Source organism: Balearica regulorum, chromosome 4 (genome assembly GCF_011004875.1).
Source record: "Balearica regulorum gibbericeps isolate bBalReg1 chromosome 4, bBalReg1.pri, whole genome shotgun sequence".
Classification (NCBI taxonomy): Eukaryota; Metazoa; Chordata; class Aves; order Gruiformes; family Gruidae; genus Balearica; species Balearica regulorum.
Window position 1 is genome coordinate 27,791,169 of NC_046187.1, and position 22,808 is coordinate 27,813,976.

The following is a 22,808-nucleotide window of genomic DNA, read 5'->3' on the forward strand; positions in this document are numbered from 1 at the left end:
ATCGTGCTGTTGTAAAGCTAGGTTATCTCAGACAAACAAACTATGCGGTTCCTAGCGGTGTCAGGCAAAACTTTCAGCTCATTATTTTTTTCTCCTCCTGTTTTCCATACAGGTATTTTCTGAGGAGTTACTACCAAACGTAACCTGCAACCACGCTGGTTCAAAATGCTGCCGCGCTGCTCGAGCCGCACAGGGAGCTGTGTTAGTAGTGTGGAAGAAGATGGGGGGGGCGGAACTGGGGAGATGGAGATCAGATCATCAGGAGCTTGAACACCATCCAGAGCTGCTCTGGCCTGAGGGGATTGCCACCTAGATGAAAGGAAAGCGTGCTCAATCTTCACCTTTCTGTATTATGTTGTGATGTTGGCAAGATTTGTGTCTATCCGTTTGTCTGCACTTACAATGCTTGCTTTTATTTTTTGGATGTTTCTGTGGAAGGATTATAAGAGAAAGAAAAATGAGGAAATATAGGATTATCTTTTCAATTTGGTCCTCAGATCAACAAAGGAATATATTTGAAAAATACTTAGGTAGACTTTCAGTCTCCAAAATAACCTATTTTGCCACAAAAATGCCATGTAGCATTCCCTGAATACTTAAATTTGATTCAAAACCCACAAAATCATCCTCTGATGTGGTGCAGAGGAAGATTTTTAAGATTCTCTTCCCTGATGCTCACATCCAGAGTGGACCCGTAAGTAGCTAACGTTTACACGAACAACCCAGCTTCTTGGCTAGCTGTTGCCCAGTGGGCGCGCTCTGACCTCCGGCGAGGCTCTCCTGGCTCTCCAGCGCACGCCCTCCCAGTCAAGTCTGGATCCGAAGTCTGAAATTTAGGAAACTTCAGGTTGTTTCACCAAACCTAAAGAAAAAACGTGTTAGTTGCTGGTACTGATGGACCTCTGTTCTTTCAAAACCATGTCTAGGAGCAACACCCCAGTGCCCCTGCCTCTGCTGACACTCACGGTAAAAAAGAAAAACATTTTTCTGTTGACATCAGTGAGGCAAGAAGTGGGCCCAGCTTCATTCACACCCACACGGTATGCTTAATTAGAAACTATTTTCCTCTAAGAGCAGGGATTTGAATTTCTCGAGATATTGCAAAGAGCTTCAAGAGGGAGTTGCTGAGGTGTGGAGGTGTTTCAGGTAGGAGGAGGCAAATAATGGTTGGAGAAAAAAAAAAAAGTTAGGGTCTTGGATCAGGGTAATTTTGTAATGATCCATAATTAAAGGCTGTTTGCATGTCCCTCAGATTTTGCAGAAGTGTTTTCCATCCCTTTCAAGATAAATTTGACCATAATCTAGCTAAATCTTTTTTTTCTAACCAGTTAACATGGGCCAGGATCGTCCTGCATAAGGTAAGATACCGCAGCCATGAGGAACAACCGCCTTGCACTGAAGCTTGCTTTCCTCTAGACGTCCTCTTCTAGCCTGAACCTTTTCCATCATGTGCTTTCAGTCCTGTTCCCAGGGCAATAGTTATTTATTAGTGTCATAAAGAGAAGGTTTGTACTCGACTTAATTAGCAGAGTCTGTGTCTGTAGCCTGCTTACCGCCTGGCCATCGGGATTTATGAAGGAGCCATTAACCGTTTGCCTTGTATGTACAGGTAGATGAAATGACTGCAGATTACAGCCCATATGCGGCAGTTTAATGGCAGTGATAAAATGCAGTTAAAGTCAGAGATTTCAGGAGACCTATCCTAATTCATGCCCTGATGATGTGCTTGGAAGTTTGCATCTGTCAGTACCCTCACGGGTAGCACAACGTGCAAAACCCAGAATTTGGGGCTGAAAGTCAATCTCTGACCAGAGGGAGGTCCTAGCCATTAATAACAAGCCCCTCCTTATTGCATCCCTCCATACGTGAAGGCTGGAACTGACGTGACCTCTGAGACCGAAGTCCTTTAAAAGCTGCTACTGATTTTTCTGAGAAGCGCAAGCACAGAATGAAGTGTGTCTGAGGCTGCTCCTTTCCTCTGGGACTTACAAAGGAGAAATCGCCTTTGGCCTTGCAAAGAGACCATGCGTCCCGCCGCGTCTGTCACAGCTGGTGGAGTACAGGAGGGATCGGGAGCACTGATCGAGTGCAGGCACTGCTCTTGGTTAAAGGTGCAGGAGGGACTTGCTGGGACTTCATAACAATTTTGAGCCTTATTAGACTCTTCAAAGCAGATAAAGACAGGCAGGCGTGCACGCATAACCATCCTGCAGAGACAAGCTGGACCGACAGCTCTTTCTGAAACCTGGCGATAGGCGAGGCAGGAGGAGCTGGTGGACAGGAGCTGCCCAGAGATGCTGTCTGATGGCAGCGGCGGGGAACCCGTGGTGGTAATGAGGAAGAGAGGGAGCTGTGCAGTGATTCCCTGGAGCGCTCCAGCGCCCACTGCTTTATTAGATCCTGGTGCAGTCCTTCCTTCTGCTGCTTAATTCATGCTGATTACTTGATAGCTGACTAAAATTGAGTAAAGCTGTCACGACCAGCGGTGAAGATTAAGATGCGCTGTGCTACTCTTGTTTATTTTCCCTTCAATTTGGAGGGTAACGTGGTGCTGAGGCACAGTGGTGCTATACCTATACCGCAGCTCCCCCATTTCGCCGTGGTTGTCCCTTGGCTCCGCTCAGCCAAGCGTGGAGGAGGAGGAGGAGGAATGGGTGAGGTGGTACCCTGTGAGCATCTCTGTCCCGGGGGACGGGATGTTCAAAAGAGCTGCTGTGGGCGATGCACTGTGTGCAGCTCATCAAGTGGAAAAATACTGCTTCAGACTCCGGGGTGGCGGCTACCTTTTGCCAGCTAGAAAAGATGACGGTGTTACTTAGCCTCAGCATGCTGACTGTGAGATCTTCTGTAAGAGCGATGCAGTGCCAGGGGAGAGTGATGTCACTAGGGATATCTGGGAGAGCCAAGGATGGTCTTATGGAGTGTGAATATTTCAAGGGAAAGGTGTTCACTTGGAGGAAAAAAAATTAAAAAAAAATCTTTGCTTTACAAAGGAGAGGCTGTGTAAGGGACTATGAGCTGGTGCCACCTCACTCAATTGTCTGCCATCGGTTTGGCCCTCTTGTACTCAACATTATTGTTCTGGTTATGAAAAATTACTGTTACTGGGTATTTTAACAGCTGAGTAGCAGCTACTAGGCTCACCCAGTCCCATCATTTGCTTGTAAATACTGTTCTTTAGGAATTTCATGTTGAGATGTAGTTCTTCCGTGATCAAACTTTTACAAAGAAAGAGTTCTGGCTTTCCAGAAAGGAAAATGCAAAGCAAATCTTTCATTTGCCATGGGGTTAGCACAGACTGAGCCATTCACGTTTGTAGCTCAGAACCAAAATACTGTATTTTGAGTGAGTTCAGCATTGACTTGTACCACCCCTAAAATGCTTTCTGGGTGATGTGTGTTGTGTGCTCAGTTTTTTCCCACCGCAGGTCCCCAAAGCGTGCCGTACCTGTACTTCTTGAAACAAAACAGTGGGTGTAGCAGGCTGGTTTAGCTGTATCCTGCAGTTTCATTAGTGCCCTCTTTTTTTTTTTTTTTTGGGGGGGGGGGGGGGAGCGGGCCTGGGAAACCTCCTGGTGAGAACTAAGCTACCATAAGTCTTTATCTGAGGTCTAAGCTGCACCATGGGAAATACATTTTGCATGGGAAGCTCCACTGTGGGAGAGGATGCGGAGGACATGGAAACCACAACTCAGGGAGGCACTGTTCGGCCGTGCAGAAATGCTGTGTCACTTTAAAGGAAGCCAAAGCAACACATTTTGATTTGCCTCAACATACACAACTGAAACATTTTGTTTCAGTCAAAATTAACAAGTTGAAAAAATGTTGACTTTGCATTAGAATTTGTATTTTAAAGTCATTTTAATCAAGCATACGGAAATTCCCTTTTGCATAGGAATTCAGATTTTTGCTCAGGTGTGACTGTAATCATTGATGATTAGTTTGAGATACAGAAAAGTAGTGATTGTCAGAATGCAGTATCAGTGACTAATTACAGTATGTTTTACAAACAATAACAAACTCACTTTCAGTGAGGTAACTTTTAAATAGGAAGAGATTGTTTAGTGTTATTTTCTGGCTGAAAACAGTGTTAGCTGGTGTACAAGCTAACTGTGACTTTCTGGCCTGCTCTGATGTTTTCTTCTGGCTTGACCCAGAATTGTTCCGTTCTTCCCGATGGCTTATTATACTGTATTTTTTTAATCATGTTTTTGTATAACTACTACTTGAGAAAGGGTGCTATCCCTCCATTACAGGGCTTCCGGCACAAGGGGAAGCTGAGCATGATCGCAGCTTTATTATGCGATCATATTATAATAAGAGCTTTGTAATCAGGAGCTCATTTTATAGATAGATTATTTTCAAGATACAGTTAAAAATGTCCCAGTTTCGGAGAAGCTTAAAAAGCAGTGTTAAGGTGACCTGCTAGAATTGTATTTTGGATAATATTAAGTTCCAAGATCCCACAGCCAAGATCTACAGGCTGTTTTCATTTTGGGGGACCATATAATAAAGGCTGTAGTAGCTGCTGTAGGAGTGAGTTATGTGTCCTCTGCGGTGGCAGCCTGTGATTGGGGGAGCCAAGTTTCCACCTCGCACAACCGAGAGACCAGAAAAAAGCAGTGCTCCTCACGCTGACTGATCCGGCTACTTGCTGTGTAACGCGCTCATGACTAAGTAACAGCTCCTGCTGATGCTACAGTCCCAGAGGTAACCCAAAATGAAACCTCAGCCAGCAATCAATGCGTGAATCAATGTAGCTAATTTTCTTTTCTTTTCTTTTTTTTTTTTTCTGCAATGAAAACAAATAATTGGATGTCATGGACAGCTGCCTGATCCAAGGGCTATACTTTCTTCTTTCCGATAAAGACAACAGTGAGTCTCCCACCTTTTTTTTTTTAAAAAAAAAAACAAACAGTTATTGAGCAGCTCAATGGAAAGCTCTGAATCCTTCATGCAGTAGTAGGGAATTTATTCTACTGGAAAATTTACTGTTCCTAAGGACTGGAAGCGTAGCACGAAAAAAATATCAGTAAAGCAGAGCTGTTTACCAAAGACAATGAGAATAGTCCAGTTTTACCCTCTCTTGCTGATGAGCAAATTCATGCAGAGAAGATAAGGGGCCTGTCTTGGGAGTCTTCAGTGGGGAGAAAAGCTCCATGGGCATCTTTACTTTCCCAGAAATAACAATGCTCTCTAAATATATTAATAAACACTGATAAGTTCCTAATTCCAGTGAGATTGATTTTGTTACTGTGGTGGGTTGACCCTGGCTGGGGGCCAGGTGCCCACCAGAGCCGCTCTATCACTCCCCTCCTTCTCTAGACAGGGGAGAAAAAGTACAATGAAAAGCTTATGGGTCGAGATAAGGACAGGGAGAGATCACTCACTAATTATCATCACGAGCAAAACAGATTGAACTGAGAGAGGGAATTCATCTAATTTATTACTAGGCAAAACAGAGTAGAGGAATGAGAAATAAAATCAACTCTTAAAACACCTCCCCCCACCCCTCCCATCTTCCCGGGCTCAACTTCACTCCCGGCTTCAACGTCCGCAGCCCCCAGCAGCACAGGGGGACGGGGAATGGGGGTTACGGTCAGTTCATCACACGGTGTTTCTGCCGCTTCTTCATCCTCAGGGGGAGGACTCCTCTCATCGTTCCCCTGCTCCAACATGGAGTCCCTCTCACGGGAGACAGTCCTTCATGAACTTCTCCAACGTGAGACTCTCCCACGGGCTACAGTCCTTCACGAACTTCTCCAGCGTGGGTCTCTCCCAGTGGGTGCAGACCTTCAGGAGCAGACTGCTCCAGCGTGGGGTCCCCCACGGGGTCACAAGTCCTGCCAGCAAACCTGCTCTGGTGTGGGCTCCTCTCTCCATGGGTCCACAGGTCCTGCCAGGAGCTTGCTCCAGCGCGGGCTTCCCATGGGCCACAGCCTCCTTCAGGTGCCTCCACCTGCTCTGGCGTGGGGTCCTCCACGGGCTGCAGGTGGAATCTCTACACCCCCTCATCCTTCCTCCATGGCCTGCAGGGGGACAGCCTGCCTCACCATGGTCTTCACCATGGGCTGCAGGGGGATCTCTGCTCCGGCGCCTGGAGCACCTCCTCCCCCTCCTTCTTCACTGACCTTGGTGTCTGCAGAGTTTCTTACATCTTCTCACTCTTCTCTCTGGCTGCAAAAGCTCTGTCTAACTGTTTTTCTCTTTCTTAAATATGTTATCACAGAGGTGCTGATTGGCTTGGCCTTGGCCAGCAGCGGGTCCTTCTTGGAGCCGGCTGGCATTGGCTCTATCAGACACAGGGGAAGCTTCTAGCAGCTTCTCACAGAAGCCACCCCTGTAGCCCCCCCGCTACCAAAACCTTGCCACACAAACCCAACACAGTTACTGATACTTATTGTGAAAACCTTGATTCAAAAGTTTACTGCTTTTCTAGACCAGGGAAAAAAATCATGAATGCTTCTAAACTGACTCAACATTTGGTTACGGCCAACCTGTCAGTTCGATAGGCCGTTATCAAGTCATTCTGAAGCTGATTTATAGTCTTGGCTCCTTCAGTGCTTCAAGGACTGGAAAATTCACAAGTTGAAGCTTACTGCTGAAGTTGGCCTGCTGAGTTACTGAACTTTGGGGAAGATGGCAATGGGAGAGCATATTGTTTATAATCTTCTCACTCACGGAGTTATGAAGTGGGTTTTATCACAGAAGACCAAATTACAAGTAGGAGTTTAAAATTAGGCATGAAAATGCAGTCATCCTCGAATAGATTATAAAAATGCAAAATCCAGAGATAATAACCTGAGTGTAGGTTGGACAGATTCTTCAATCTAAAAAATGAACACTTTTAGACTGGTGAGGGTCTTTCGAAGTAAAATGTCTGAAATAATAGTAGAAAGAACAAGGATGGGGTAAGAAAGAAGGATGGCAGCAAAATGCAGACAAAAAGGCCATTTAAGCAGCATTTATGTTTGTATATCAGATGAGGTATAGGAGATTCATGAGACAAAAAATGACTCCTCTCATATGATTTTTCCAAGTCCATAAAACACAGATGAACATAGTAATTGTTCAACGCAAGCAGCAGAGAACAGATCTCAGCCAACTGTCCCAGCTGGGGAACCCAAGAGTGCTGTTTCCACACCAAGAAGGAAATGAGAAAGTAAGTCTGAGGCATTATGGGAAAGTTGTATCTGGTAGTTAATTCTTTCAAAAATTGCTCAAAAGTTGAGTTTGCCATAGGACAATATTTGAGACAGGAGAATTTCCAATCTATTTTGATTTAAGTGGCAGTGAGTCTACTGTTGGGGGTTTTGAAAATCTTCTGTCTGTCAGAAGGTAGGTCTGATGATCATTGTATTCATAATAGGATGTGGATAATTAGAAGTGCAAATGGGAGTATCTTGTGTCTTGGGTGAATGTCCTTCCAACTGGCAATTGTCAGCTCTGTGGTGTGCCTCTCCCTTTTTGAATTTCATGTAATTTCTGTTCTAGACCTCAGCAATGCTGTCAGTGAGACTTTCATCAAAACCAACATTACTGCAAAAAGCGTCAGTTTTGACTCATCGTACTTTTTTGATGAAAAAAAAGTAGTTAGAAAATTCTTAAACCGGCTCTCATTCCAAATGTCAGTGTCATTCTTTCTGTAGAGGAAAAGCTTTTTGGAAGAAGGATTAAATTTTTGTTTTACCTATGTCCTCCAAATGTGCATTTCCAGAGACAGACCCCTTCAAATGATAACACTTATTCTGAGCCATCACAAGCTTTATCCTAGTTTTTTTTTGGGCTGCCTTGTTCCCCAAACACATGGCAATTGCTGGTAAGGATACACTGAAATTCAGACTTTGTTGTAGCTGGACCTTGAGTTTAAAGCCTTAAATGCACACATGAAACTGAGAAGCAGAAGTGCTTGAGGACAAATCTTAAATATTCCTCTAGACACAGAGAAAGAAGGCAAGGAAGTGAGCAACCCCATACCCTATCCTAATTCATACGCTAACATACTCTTTGTATCCGGCATCAGGTGAAGAGGATGCTTGCAGATGAGTCACAAATATCGGGTTCGCTGTGGGTAAATTCTCATATGAGAGTTGTCAACAGGGTTTCAAGCCACGAACAACACTGCTTAGTAATCTAGGCCTAGCAGGGTCAAATAGAAAGTGTGCATTGCAAGACTCAGTCATGTGGTGGAGATAGAGAGGACAAGAGAGACTTCATCGTTTCTCCAGCTTTCTCCTGCTTCTTGCTAGCTTTTTGTCAAACCCACTTGAGCAAAGTGCTCTTCATTTAAAAGATGATTTCTCGCAATCATTTTGACTTGTTAGGAATGGGGTGAGGCTTAAACCTGCAGACCTCTAAAAAGTAATTGCTGTTATGAAATAGCTTTTATTCTGGCAAAAAGCTCTTGAACTGATAATGAAAACAAACCTGAGGATGTTGACTGTACCAACACCTGACTTTAGAGAAAGCCTTGGTATGCAAGCTCTGTCACTGAGCTCTGTAATGACTGTGAACTACTGAGGAAAAAGGTGGGCAAAAAAAGACTTTAATAAAGACAGCAGTAAAGATTGTTCTGTATGGCTATCACAGATGGAAACCTGAGTTTTCTTCCCACTGGGTACTACAACATCAGGTGGCTGAGAGAGCACAGAATCATAGAATGGTTTGGGTAGGAAGGGACTTCAAAGATCATCTAGTTTCACCCCCCCTGCTGTGGGCAGGGACACCCTCCACTAGACCAGGTTGCCCAAAGCCTCATCCAACCTGGCCTTAAACACTTCCAGGGATGGGGCCTCCACAACCTCTCTGGGCAACCTGTTCCAGTGCCTCACCGCCCTCACAGTAAAGAATTTCTTCCTAATATCTAATCTAAATCGACCCTCCTTCAGCTTGAACCCATTACCTCTTGTCCTGTCACTACATGCCCTCCCCAGCTTTCCTGTAGGCCCCCTGGAGCAGAGGAAGTGGATTTCCCCCCATATAGTATTTACATGGAAAACCCACCATGACTTTTTGCAGGTCTTGATGTTTTATTTAAAAACAACCAACCAACACATGGGCTTAGTATGTTGTAATTTAGAGCACATCTAGACAAAAGCCCTAGCAGTTTCCCAAATTCAGAGTGCCATAGCTGTTCATTACGGGGAGTGCTTGGCTCACGGACACTGCTGCAGGGCACTCCCAGGTATGAAGGTGCTAGTTATGTTTTAGGAACAGCTTGGGGAGAAATGGAAACCTCTGTTATTGTGATCAGCACAGGTCCGTCAGTGGATGTTGAAGTTCGGAATGAAAAAACACAATGTTTTAGTCACATTTCCTCTTTCTGCTCCACCCTCAGCCGTGAATCTTGTCCTTAAGAGTGTCTTGGTTTAGCAGCCACTGAATAGGGGTCATTGAGTTTATTTTTTTAGAATTGTAATGTGGAGAATGGAAATATAAACCTTGGTAAATATTAAAGGATATATTGAAGAATGTTTAATTGCTTTGAATTATGAAGCGTATCCGTCACCAGGGGACACAACCAGTTGTCTAAACTTAATTTTTACAAGGAGGCAAAAGTACAGACTGGAAGGGGAGGGGAATAGATTAAAGAATATTTAGATAAGATGGATGTACTCCAGTCAGCAGGGCCTGATGGAATTCACCCAGAGTACTTAAGGCCCTCTCTGAAGCAATTGCTGAGCCATTAGTGATTATCTTTAAGAACTCTTGGAGGAGAGAGGAGGTCCCTGAAGACAAGAGAAGGGCAAACACAGTGTATTATATTTTAAAGAGGGGAAAAGGAGGACCCTGGGAATTACAGACCTGTCAGTCTAACTTAGGTCCTTAAAGATTCAGGAACAAATCATTAAACAATCAATTTGCAAGTAGCCAGCTGATATGGTTTTGAAAAAATAAAAGGAGGGGAGGGAAAAAAGGAAAACATAGGTTTGTCAAGAATGGTTGATGTCAAATCAATCTAATTTTCTTCTTTGTCACAGTAGCTTATCTAGTGAATAAAGAGGAAGCAGCAAATGCAATAGTGCTTGATTTTTAGTAACGCTTTTTGACATATATGACAGGCTAAGGAATATGGTATAGATGTAATTACAATGGGGTAGGTGCATAGCCTGTTGAAAAATAGCTCCACAGCAACAGCTAGCGCTGCATCACTGTCAGGGAGGATATTTCAAGTAGGTCATTCAGCAATTTGTCTTATACCCAGTTACAAATGCAACCTGTGGATGACGCAATTAGGAGACGCTGCAAGTCCTAGGGGGCCAGGATCTGAATTTGAAATGATATTCACAGCTTGGAGAAAGGACTCCGAGATATTTAAATGAAATTCCATCGGGAACAATCCAAAGTGCCGTGCCTGGGAAGGAGAGATGCAGAGACTTTGGGGGGTGGGAGTGTGAATAACCAGGCAGCAGCATGTTTGTAAAAGACTTGAGGATCCACCTCCAGTTGTGGGTGTCACCTTTTCCTGCAGATGAAGAGAAAGTGGAGAAAATCCTGGGAAAGCAGTCAGAATGTACCGGGAAGCACAAACTGTGAGGGGATGCCGAGGGAATTGAGTTTGTTCCCTTTAGGAAAGAGAAGGCCAAGAGAATAACATGGCAGCAGACGTCCAGCGTAGAGGTGGTGGCTGTGAACGAGACAGAGAGCAATTGTTCTCTTTGCTTGTGGAGAGGATAACAAGCAGAAATTATCTTGATTTACCACTTAACGTCAGGGTGAGAAGAGCTGGCACAGTCATGCAAGGATGCTCCTTGCTGGGTTTTTTTTCTTTTTCCTTAAGACAAGTCAGACGGTGCCTGTTGGGAACCCTTGGCTCTGTGTCAGTGTGGGGAACTCGTGCCATGAGGTTTCCTACAGCCTCACATTTCTACTTGGGGAAAAAAAATGCAAAAATGTTCTTATCTCTCAAGTTTCCATTTTAGCACTGCTTTGACTAAATGCCAGAAATTGTTTGATTTGATGGTCTTGCATTGCTCACCATGAAAATGTCAACATTTATTCTCCGTTACCATCCTCTGTATTGAAGATACTGCGGTATTTTAGTTCATAATAAGCCAGCTGGTCCATTACACATACTCTCTTTGTGAACATCAATTACTGCCTGCTTTAGACTCTCCTTCTTTCTCCATGGCAGCATCACTCCAAACCTTATTTCATGGAAGATAAGAGACAAAACAGGCTTATATAAATATTAATTGAGAATGTTGTGAAAAGAGATTATCTGAGAGTCCGTCCCTTGAAGAGAGCAGCAGAGCAGACTGTTGCATTAAAAACATCTTAATGCAGCTCTCCAGCAGAACACAGACACCCCTAAATACTCTGAATAATCAGATCCGGACACAGGAAAAAAATCCAAGGCTTTTTTTGCTGTGTTGCTGGCAAGGGTACAGCTTCTGATTTCAGTAGTTGGGGTCTTGCTGACCCCCCCGCATGAGTCTGAGGGGTCTGCGGGACTCTGAGCAGAAACAGCTCCGGCAGAGGCAGCCGGGGGAGCACGGGGACAGCCCCATCTCTGCCGCAGCCGTCCCACGCGGGTTTCACGGTGCCCGTGTAGCCTGTCCCATGCGCGAGCGCTCTCTTTGCCGCGAGGAAAACACAGGCTCTGCAAAGTGGCTCAATCCACAAGTCGGTGGCTATTTTCCCAAATGCCACCACCTATTGCAACCCAGCCGGTCCCTTCTTTAAATGATACATAGGCTACCCTGTCGCTGTGAGAGTCATTGATTATAGGGTATGTTAGCAATAATCCCACAGTTAACGTCTGCTGGTTTCTTAGAGCGGCGAACACCCTCAGCTTTGCTTTCAGCTATTAATTAACCAACCAGTCATTAACTGCTGCTAACAATTGATTTACAGGGAATTATTGCTTAAATAGCGGGAGGTATTTAAGAGGAAAATAAATTAAAACAAAGAACTGCTGGATCCTTGGGCACAAAGAAGGACTCCTTGTAACATAGAGCATGGCTGCTAAAGCACTGTAATTACACAGTGATAAACAGTCATTGGGAAGTACGTTCCTTTCCAGAGACAATGACATTATGTCTCCTGGAAAGAGCCCCTTTGTCTGCACTAATTGAATGATCTGAAATGAATGATGTTATCAGAAACCTAACCGAGGCAACTAATGTTATATTTATGGGTTATCAAAAATGTTTAATCACAGCTGCGGTCTGTCCAAGATGTGTCATGGACACTGCAGCACCCGCAAATATGATTGAGGGCCGGCGTGTCACATTATCTTAATTACAAAGCAGAATTACAAGTTCTTCCATTGGTTCTGCCTCCCTCCACACTGGCAGAACAAATGAGACCTATTAACCTAAGTGCAAGCGAACACCGCCTCCTAATGACGTTTTTTCCTCTCCATGGGTAGAGAGCAAGCAAGCGATTGCGTAATTTTTTTTCCTAGGAAATAGTGACCCAAATCAATTTACGATGCTCGCAACACGTGAAACCCCACTCACGCCGCCGCCTGTTGAATCTACCTGGGTTTGTGCCACCAAGGTCAACGTTTGGGTTGACTAAGCAGGTGTTGCTGAGCTGGTCAAGTTGCATTTGCCCTTTCCTGGCCAAGTTGAGCCGTGTTTCACTGCCCTCTCCTGGAGTGAAAGCCTACCTGCTCTGCTGCCGTCTAGGCCTTTTGGGTAACCCAGCACTAGCAAAAATATATTTAATATGGGGGCAAAGGGAGAGGACCTCTGCTTTTTCAGACCCGAGGCTGTGATTTCTCTTCCTGTGAGGCTTTGCATGAGATGGACAGAGAAGAGATGGGAAGGTATCGTCGAAAAAATAGAACCTGTGCTTCAACTTTGAGATCGTTTGCTTTTGTGGATATATGTTGGGTTTTCCCCCTCATCTGCATTTTTGGGAGCTGGTTGCTGCAAATAGGCTGGCAAAAGTGTGATGCAGCCCAGGTGGCGAGCAGCACCCGTGGAGGGGCTCAGAAATAACTGCTCAAGTGGTTTTGCTTGAGGGCGGTAAGGACACTGAAGTAGACAGTACCTGAGGCCAACATCTGACTGGCTATGGGCAGAAATGGCACATCTTTGGTCACATTGACACAGAAAATTGACAGAGCCCTGAGCAGAGTCCTGTTGTTCTGCCTCCTGCCAGCGGCTGTGTCCTAACCTGTAGCCTTGTCTCCCTCCCTTTCATTTGCCTCGATAAATTGGTGTAAATTGTATACCCGAGCTGTGGGGACATGGAAAACCCCCATTTTTAAATTTTCAATCAAAATCTCAGGGTTTGTATCCAAGGTTCATAAATGCTGCACGAATTTCCTCAGTCCTGCAATGAATGCAGACATTTCTGAATAAAACTTTAAACTCCCAAGTTTTCTCTTGTTCAGCTTCAGCTGTTTTGATGAGCATATATCTGTTTTGGGTTCAGCTTTGTTATGGGTACCCTGGAAAGGAAAATTCATTGTAACCTCTTGCCTTTGACAGCTTCCCTGTCCTTTCATCCATTTATGGCTTACAAGAACATTTAACTCTTTGATTATCTGTAAAATAAAGAGCTGTTTATAAAAGTCTGTAGAGAACAACAAAAATTGAGCAGGAAGCCAGGATTGGGATATTTTGTGTTTCTTCATCCTACCGTTCCTTCATGGCTGGATCTCAGTATGTTTTGGTACCAGGAGGTGGCACTGGTAATCGCAGGGATCTGCAGCAGACCTGAACGGAAAATCGATCAGTAAAACCTCTTTGTTGATACAAAGTATGAATACAGCTGTGCGAGTCTTTGCAAAGGTCTGCATGTTTGGTTTGGCTTTATTTAGCAGCCTGCAGAAGAACGGGCGAGTGCTTCTCTCTACACAAAATTCTCAATTCAGTCCCAAAAAGGCAGCGCAGAAATTTTAAAAGTTGTTTTAGGATGTGAAAAGATGAGCTGCTGCTAGCAAGGAGAGCATCAGTAGCGTAGTTCCCTAATGCATTTATAGTGTTTCAGAACATCATCAAACTGTTATCAGGACAGATGTGCTTAATTCTTCCAAAATACACCTGAGAAAGTTCTGGTGCTCCTGGGGGAGGCAGAAGTGAGTAAAACCAGAATAGTTTTTGGGCTGAAAAGTCTCTTGTCATGGTCATAGAGTTGGAGCAAAGAAACAGCCTAAATGCCTTCAGGAATTGCAGTGCTTGACTCCTAGGTCCCATGGAGAGAAACCCAGATGCCTGGGACAGGGTAGGTGCTTTGCATCTCGGGGTGAATCAGTACCCATCAGAGTTGGGAATCTTATTTGAGATGTTTCTCAGACTTTGGTCCACAGATTGATGGTAGTCTGTAAGATATCAGAAGGTATCCTGTCTAAGAACTGTGAAATTACTTTTAAACACTCATGCATGTGAGCAAGGAAAGGAACAAAATTGTAAGAAACTAAGAAGTGAACAATCAGGTGTCAGCCTGCCTGAGTTTTGGTTCAGATGCAAAATATTACAGTAACCCTGAACAGGGTAGTCCTTGGGGAAAAACAATTGTTTGTTTGTTTGTTTGTTTTTAAAGATCTGGAATCACTCTTGTTTCCAGGGTGTCCTCTCAGTGCTGCAAGGAAGGTCAGCAGCTGCCTGCCTGTCCTAAGGACGGGGCTTTTTTTCCTCTTGGTCTTTTAGAGAGCAGAGTGGGCTACAGTCTTGCCTTGGTAAATGTGAAGTGTGCTTGTGGTAACTCCTGCTTGAAGGCATTTTGGAGATACTGGGAGTATGTTGTTCAAATCCCCCGTTGGCCTAAGAAATTTTAAAGCCACATTTTTGATCTCCAAAGAGAGTTTTGTAATTGCCAAGCTGTAAGAGCATTAAAAAGGGATATCTTCCTTGAAGCTCGCTCCGGAGCCTCCTGATTTCATTTCCTAAGCCTGATGGAGACAAGTGTGAGGTGCCAAAATACGGCAGCTGTGCACATGCCCAGCTGTGGACCATTCCCATACAAAAGCAGCTTCCAGTGCCTGGCTTAGCTCAGGCAGGGTTAGCTGGGAATCTCAAGAACAGCCCTATTTAGGCTTACCCTGGCATGCTCTGAGGAGTAAGATGTAGCAGGAAAACTAAATAAATTGTGGTCTATTGGATGACTCAATATTTTTAGACAGCTGATGGGACTGGTTTTGGTGGGATATAAAGCCCAGTCCCTCTCATTACATAAAGCCTATCCAACTTGAGGTGCAAAGTGCCTCAGGCTGGGGCGCAAGCAGACTCTTGGTTTTCCTATTTTAGATCTGTGCGTGAGCATGAAGGAGCCAACAAAACTAATAAAACAATGATTGATTTAGTTTGTCTGGTGGCAGTTGTCTCTGATTGTATCACCAGCTCCTCTCAAAACAGTTGCCATAGTAATGGAAACTATCTGCAAGGATTTAGAGATTTTTAGGGACAGCAAATGCACAATTTAATCCAAGGAGTATCCAAGAAAGAAGTAATTAGGAGGAGGTCATACTGGATTACTTCTCTGGATGGTATCTCTCCATGCACATCAGGACTTAACCACAGGCTCTATTCATTTGCACACCTGATCCTTGCTCTTATACCCACATTTCTCAAGATCAACAGGAATTGCCTACTGAACAAATTTGCTTTCTTCTTTAACTAGGCTTTGGCAAACTCAAAAGAAAATGCCTTGCCTAAACATTCATCACAGTTCACTTTTTATGCAGTAGAAACTGACCTGCCATTTATTTAATGTCATCTTTTTTCTCACATTTAATCAATATAAATTGACCTCTGTTGTTCTTAATTGAACTTAAAGAAGTATTGCATGTGGATGGGGGAAAGGCTGTGAATGTTGTCCACCTGGACTTAGTAAAGCCTTTGACATTGTTTCCCACAGCATTCTCCTGGAGAAACTGGCTGCTCGTGGCTTGCGCAGGCGTACACTTCACTGGGTAAAAAACTTTAATATCTTTATCAATTATCTGGACAAGGGGATCGAGTGCACCCTCAGTAAGTTTGCAGATGACAGCAAGTTGGGAGGGTGTGTTGATCTGCTTGAGGGTAGGAAGGCTCTACAGAGGGATCTGGACAGGCTGGGTCGATGGGCCAAGGCCAACTGTATGAGGTTCAACAAGGCTCAGTGCTGGGTCCTGCGCTTGGGTCACAACAACCCCAGGCAACACTACAGGCTTGGGGCAGAGTGGCTGGAAAGCTGCCTGGAGGAAAAGGACCTGGGGGTGTTGGTCTACAGCCGGCTGAATATGAGCCAGCAGTGTGCCCAGGTGGCCAAGGCGGCCAACAGCATCCTGGCTTGTATCAGTGTGGCCAGCAGGACTGGTGAGGCTGCACTTTGAGTGCTGTGTTCAGTTTTGGGCCCCTCACTACAAGAAAGACATTGAGGTGCTGGAGCGTGTCCAAAGAAGGGCAACGAAGCTGTTGAGGGGTCTAGAGCACAAGTCTGATGAGGAGTGGCCGAGGGAACTGGGGTTGTTTAGCCTGGAGAAAAGGAGGCTGAGGGGAGACCTTATCGCTCTCTACAGCTCCCTGAAAGGAGGTTGTAGCCAGGTGGGTGTTGGTCTGTGCTCCCAAGTAACAAGTGATAGGACAAGAGGCAATGGGCTCAAGTTGTGCTGGGGGAGGTTTAGGTTGGATATGAGGGAAAATTTCTTCACTGAAATGGGTGTCAAGCACAGGAAGAGGCTGTCCAGGGAAGTGGTTGAGTCACCATTCCTGGAGGTATTTAAAAGATGTTTAGATGTGGTGCTTAGGGACACGGTTTAGTGGTGGACTGGGCAGTGCTAGGTTAATGGTTGGACTTGATGATCTTAAAGGTCTTTTCCAACCTAAACGATTCTATGATTCTCTGTTTGAAACAATCATATACCTGATGAGGTAGATATAACAATTACTTTGTTTTTCTCTGTTATCTAATTAATGCAATTTTTTCTAAATTCAGCTTTACTTTGGAGGTAAAAATTCAAGGGACTTGATACAGGGAGAATGATTACATTGCTATGATGTTGAACAAAAATATTAGAAAAGCTGCTAAAATACATGCCAGAGCATTAGTAGCAGCACTTGAAGTAAGCTTATTTTATGTTGTCTCTAGTCAAATGAGGTTTTTTGGTGACTATTGGAGAATTTAGGTCAAGCTACAGTAAAAAGAGTTTTGAAATAGAGCCTACCAGTAATTTTAAGACCCTGATTAGTTTTTTGGGTTCCAGGTACTCAAATGAGCTTTGTGTGACATGTTGCCTGAAGTCATGGATAATTCACAGACTGTCATTACTTTATATTATCCTTGCTCCTTTTTTGTTATTTAAAACACAAAAAGCATTTATTCACCCTCTCAATTTTTCTTAGAGGCTTGATGTGTCATTAAATCCCTGTTTAAAAGTCCAAACAAATGTTTCAAGGCTCGAGTGCCTGCAATAAAGACCGGGAGCAGGAAAGGTCTGCGGCGAGGGCCGTGAGCAGCTCTGAAAACGCCTGCAAAGGTTTTCCTCGCTGCAAGCTGTGTGAAATATTTGAGTGGAGGGGAGAGGAGAAGGCTGACATTTGGATTAAGAGTTGTTGAGCACTAAGTGTTTTTGAGACCAAAGATCTGGCAGCAAATAAGGTGAACCGAAGTGTAGCTTATCTGTTTGGGTGGATTTCCAGGGCTAACGGGTCCCTCGTCCAGGAAGCAGACTGATTGCCGAGGGAGGAGTGGGGCTGGAAAAATATTTTTTTTACTGAGGATGCTTTCACAGGTGCTCTTCCCTTTTGCTGATTATTCCCAAACAGCTTTTCTCCTTCATCTGCGTGCAAGGGTCACCTACATCTGGGTGCCAGCAATATGCTGTTGAAGGGCCACTTTTTGATGAAGTGTCAGGGTAGGGGGCTTCACAGTAGCCTTGAGATTGGACCATAGCTGTCTGGACTTCTTATTTAGCACCTGTCACCACAAGTTAATTCTGTTTCACCTACAGGATTTTGTTCAAGCTGATTTTATCCAGTGGAACAGTTAAGGTATTGACAAATAGTAAAGAATAACAACAACACACCAATTGAAAGAGCAAATCTTTCCCTCAGCTGGTTTTATTTGAAACATCTGAAATTATTTCTGCATAAATGGAACATTTCTTAAAGAAAACAAAGCGTCATGAGGCGTGAGAAGGAGCTTGCATCTTGCATCCATGCTGGAAGGAGGGCATAGATGCAAAATATTGGTATCTGTAAATTCTGTATAGAAAAGTGTTCTGCAGTTTCCTGGGGATGGAATGAAAGACAGAAAGAAATTCAGCAAAAGAGGGTTTAATAGACTCCAAAATGTTCATAGGAATTTTTTCAGCCATCTTATGGTGTTCAGTTACGATGCTATGACATTTAACTTCTGTATGGAGAAAATGCCACTCTTGGAACACTAATTTGATTTCTAGGGTTGGGCAGGTTTGTTGTATGACCAATCCTACCACACCAGGTCAATTTGATGTTTCACCTTAAATGGTTCCAGGACCAGTGGAGGAATGAGGTGAAACACCCCCCACACCTTGCTCTTTATCCAAAACCGCCTTGCATGTAGAGGAATGATTCCTCGGAGAATTAACACTTGCTGTTAAATACACAGAGGCAAGGGAGACCTTTTAAATACTATGTTCACATCTTTGTGTGCATTCTTTTCCCAAGATTAAGATCTTTTGGTCTTGAGTGCAGGAAGCTTCTCCTGTCACCTAATGAGCAAGCTTGAAGTACACACAAATGCAAATGTGCCCCAGGAATTAAAAAAAAAAAAAAAAAGATACGCAAGCAATGGGATCCTGATTCAGGACAGGACCCAGATACCTGCACCAGTGCTTGCCTGAAATTGGTTGCTCTGCTATGAGACGCTAGCCTGGGTTTTTGGATGGCCCCAGCGAAACTTGAAAGGCGTTTTGAAGCATTGCTGGCTTTTCCTACAGTTCATCGCAGATCTTGTTAGGAAATGAAGAAGAGGAAACTGGGCAACTGCGCTGCTCAGCCATGAGGAAACGCACAATGAGCGTGATGAAGCCAGCAGCTGCAGGACAATGGGAACAGGCTGGGGCTATTTTTGTTAGATGCGAACAATCAATTGAATGTGTGAGACCTTATCATGTTCCCTCCCCGCCTTCTCCCCCCTTTCTTCAGCACTGGAAATTTTCCCAAAGAGAAACAGCTTTCCTTTTCTCTTAGCAAAGTTGATTACCATAATAATTTTCTCTTTCATCTCAGAGCAGGTTTCTTTTGGAAGTCTTTGATGGCTTCCTCTGAGCGCAGTTATTGTCTTGCTGTGACTGACTGACTTACAGCTGGGTCGCACTCAGCATCACGAAACCTGGAGCAGTGTTCGCTGGTATTTACAAGTGGATAAGGGTCCCCTCACCTCTCACTTGCTGGATGTGGAGGCTGGAAGCATTTCTCCCAGGGTTATCCTCACGGCAGAAATCTGAATTTGATCTGGGCATACCTTTCACAGGCAGAAAATAAACAGCAAGCGTTCACATCCTATCAGATGTAATGAGAAGAAATACATAATTAAGATGGTAGCAGCGCTCCAATAGCTGAATTCACCCTTATCTTTATGACTCTTCTCAGAACAGTCCTTTTAAATGTCACAGCAATATTAGCTCCAACTTACAAATGGAAAAATGGAGGGACATAAACACATGATTTATGACGTTAAGTGAGAAGGAAAGAAAAAACCCGTATTTTGCTCTCTCTCTAAACAGAACTACATTCTTCCTCTATGTTCACATATAAATGTTTAACCTCCCTGATATAGTTATGTCTCATTTATATCGTTTCAATGTTCCACGTGCCAATAGCAGATATACTACACTAGATTCTCATACTTCGTAAATATGAAAGGAATATTAATTTGTAAATGAGCTTTTTCAACATCTTGTGATATTTCAAGGATGCACTGAAGCAGCACTTCAGGTTTGCTATTAATATTTTTTATCTTCAGTTCTTCAATGTGTAAGTCTTTCTGCCTTTATTAAGCAGCCTATTAGTCACATAAGATCGATACTTTCTGCACTTTTACCTATTATCTTACTGTCACTGAGATCTGGCTAGAACTTCATCCCAGAGTTCCTGCTACTCCTTTAATTTCATTATAATGATATGTTTACATCGGTAACAGTTCAATCAAAATTGGATGTGTTTGTAACACTTACTGCAGTTTAGATTAACAGCTTACTTTTACTTTACTATAAGGAAACCACTAAATTGACTGTAATTCCTAATCAATATAGATATAATTCTTAGAATTTAAATAGGTTTTTAAGTGGTCTTGCCTGTGCAGCTAAAGGTGACATGGCTGTCCTGTAATTTGTCATCCAGCTACTGCAGAATCCATTTCCAAACAGTCGATTGTTTCATTCTACTTCCAGTTACCAAAACCAGCAAGATTTAATTACAGGCTCTTTTTCCCATTTCCCACTGCCTTTCCTTCACCTGGACTGGGTTTAACGAGCGGTGACGTTGTACCATGAAAGCAAATCTTGAAACATCTAATGACCACATCCATCATCAAAACGTGCCCGTGCCTGCTGCAGAGGAGGCAATGCTGGTGGGTACAGCCAGCCGACTCCTCCTCCAACCTCTGGCTCCCGTGGGTCACTGACTTTCTCTTGTCATCCCACCTGGGTGAGCACAACTCCTCACTGCGCTCCGCTGTCCAAATATGCTTCTCTGTTCCAGATTTGTCTCACCATCGTTTTTCTCAAAATCAAGCACAATTTCACTGGGAACAGCTGCGGCTCAAACTCAGCCGAGCGCTGAAAAATGAAGATCACAGCTTTCTCAGAGTGGCAAAGTCAATGCTCTGACCTCGCCGATCATATCTGAGAAGCCTTAAACAGTACTTGCCATCAGAGTTCATGGTTTAGGAATTTATCCTCCATTTCAGGCTGGTCTACAACACAATGATACAACTTGCAAGCATTGCAGTGACATGGTCTGCACCTTGAATAACTATTTTTTCAGTGTTTTGGCTATGTTTCAGCTGAGGACCCCCATGTGTTTCTAGGCGTGCCTTGGGCACACCCTGCTCTCGTACCAGAGGGCACCAGTCCCTACCCCACACCTTCCTCTTGTGGGAAGGAAACCCAGCTGCAGGGGACCAGGACTTTTTTTTTCTTGGGTTTTTTTTTTTTTGGACAAGTCGCTCATCTAAACCACCAGGCACTTTCTGGGCATACCTTTGGACTCAGCCACTGCTCAGCTCAAATGTGCCCCAAAGAGACTTGATCAACTTCTCTCCCTCTCACTAACCCACTCGAGAGGGAATTTGGCCTTGCATGCATCAGCAAAACTTTGGACAGACAAATGCTGATCCATTGATCAGACGTAATATGGCATCCTGATGCAGATTGGCACTTTGTAGGCTAGGTAAAAGCTCTCACTGAAAATAGATGCCTAATTCCCATTGACTTCATTTCTGTGGCCGCTCGGCTCTGTGGTGATGGAAGCTTTAAAGGAGGTGCTGGGTCAGATCCTGCCAGAGGTATTTTCTTTTTGGATGTAGCTCCAATGGACCAAACTGCTAAAGACTGGGGAAAAAGAGGTTCCAGACAGGTAACCCACGTCTAAGTGTTACAGCACTATGCTTATTATTTGCATGCTTTTTTTTATCTCATAACTGACTTTCTTAATGGAGTAAAATGAGATTCAAGAAAGCCTTTTAACAGCCTACGTACTTCCATAACTTGGTTTCCCAGGTTTCCTAACAAAAAAGGAGCTTCAAAACCTCTTCCCTGAAACAGCTGGAACTAAACGTATTTCTTGGCCCTGTGACCCTTCCCTGGAAAGACTGCTGCCCTCTGACTTTGGCTCTGAATTGCACAGTGAAATGCCTAGAAACTGGAGCCCTGTTTTGTTGGTGTTTCTGGGTATTTAAGAGCTCTTTCATCAAGGAGAGATGACAGCTTTCTTTTCAAATCAACTCACTTAGGAACAACAGAAAAAAAAAAAAAAACCACCAAAAAAACCGAGGAAGGGGAAGGAAAAGCGCTCAGCTCACACAACACAAAGCTCATTTTTCATGTCGTTGGAGACAGACAAAATTTTTAATCCATTTCTCACAAGTGAATCTGGGTTCAGTAAATCTGGGATCCCTCTCCACTGTCTCAGAGGCAGTGAATTAAAGGCAGGTTGCCAGCAAATCCTGAATACACTGGGCTCTCCATCGTACTGGAGTAGACAAGGCTGATGGGACCCCAGCTACCTGAACTCACATTGAGCTACAGCACGAGCAGATGGGTCCCTTCAAAGGCGTCCACCTCTCCCCGCTGAGGCACCGACCGTGTGGGTGTAAACAGATGCCCAAGCTGGGCTGACCGGGTCCTGTCCCATCTTCTAAGCAGCTCTTCTGTATCTAATGATGGAAAAAAATCTTTCCCATTTCCAGTCCCTGTGCCTGAGACTGTAAATGTGAGTCATTTTCCTAGTGAAGAAGCTTGACAGGTTAGCAATGGCAGGTTGTTAATACTTATGATGACTTCAAGTACAATATCAGATTTGTTGCCTGGCTTGGGGTTTGTCTAGACGGGTTGTTTTATTAGATAGCAGATGGTTTGGAAATTGTTTGCTGTGACAGGGCTGAGTGGAATTTGAATTCTCTGTTCCCAGACCAAAAAGGGGTGGGGTAGGGAAAGAGGAGAGCAAAACTCCCACGTTTCTCATTCAGATTGAAAAATGTACATATATATATATATACACGTGCATGCGTGTGTATATATATTTTATTGAAGGAAATAAACTTCACTTATTGTGGATCCTTAAGCAACTCTGATTAATTGCAGGATGAATTTCCTTAGTACACCCTCGGTGTCAATATTGGGAAAGTGAATTTACGATGTTTGAGTGTTTAATTTTTGCAATTGTGAAT

At 44.0% G+C, this 22,808-nt stretch overlaps 1 long non-coding RNA gene across 1 annotated transcript in view; it reads right to left on the reverse strand.

The window, feature by feature from the left end:
• Positions 1 to 6,225, reverse strand: part of LOC142601704 (uncharacterized) — a 129,837-nt gene extending 123,612 nt beyond the window's left edge. Inside the window, exon 1 of the long non-coding RNA XR_012835268.1 lies at positions 6,106 to 6,225. This is a non-coding gene — a long non-coding RNA (uncharacterized LOC142601704). The remainder of the gene's footprint in view (positions 1 to 6,105) is intronic.
• Positions 6,226 to 22,808: the final 16,583 nt, after the last annotated feature.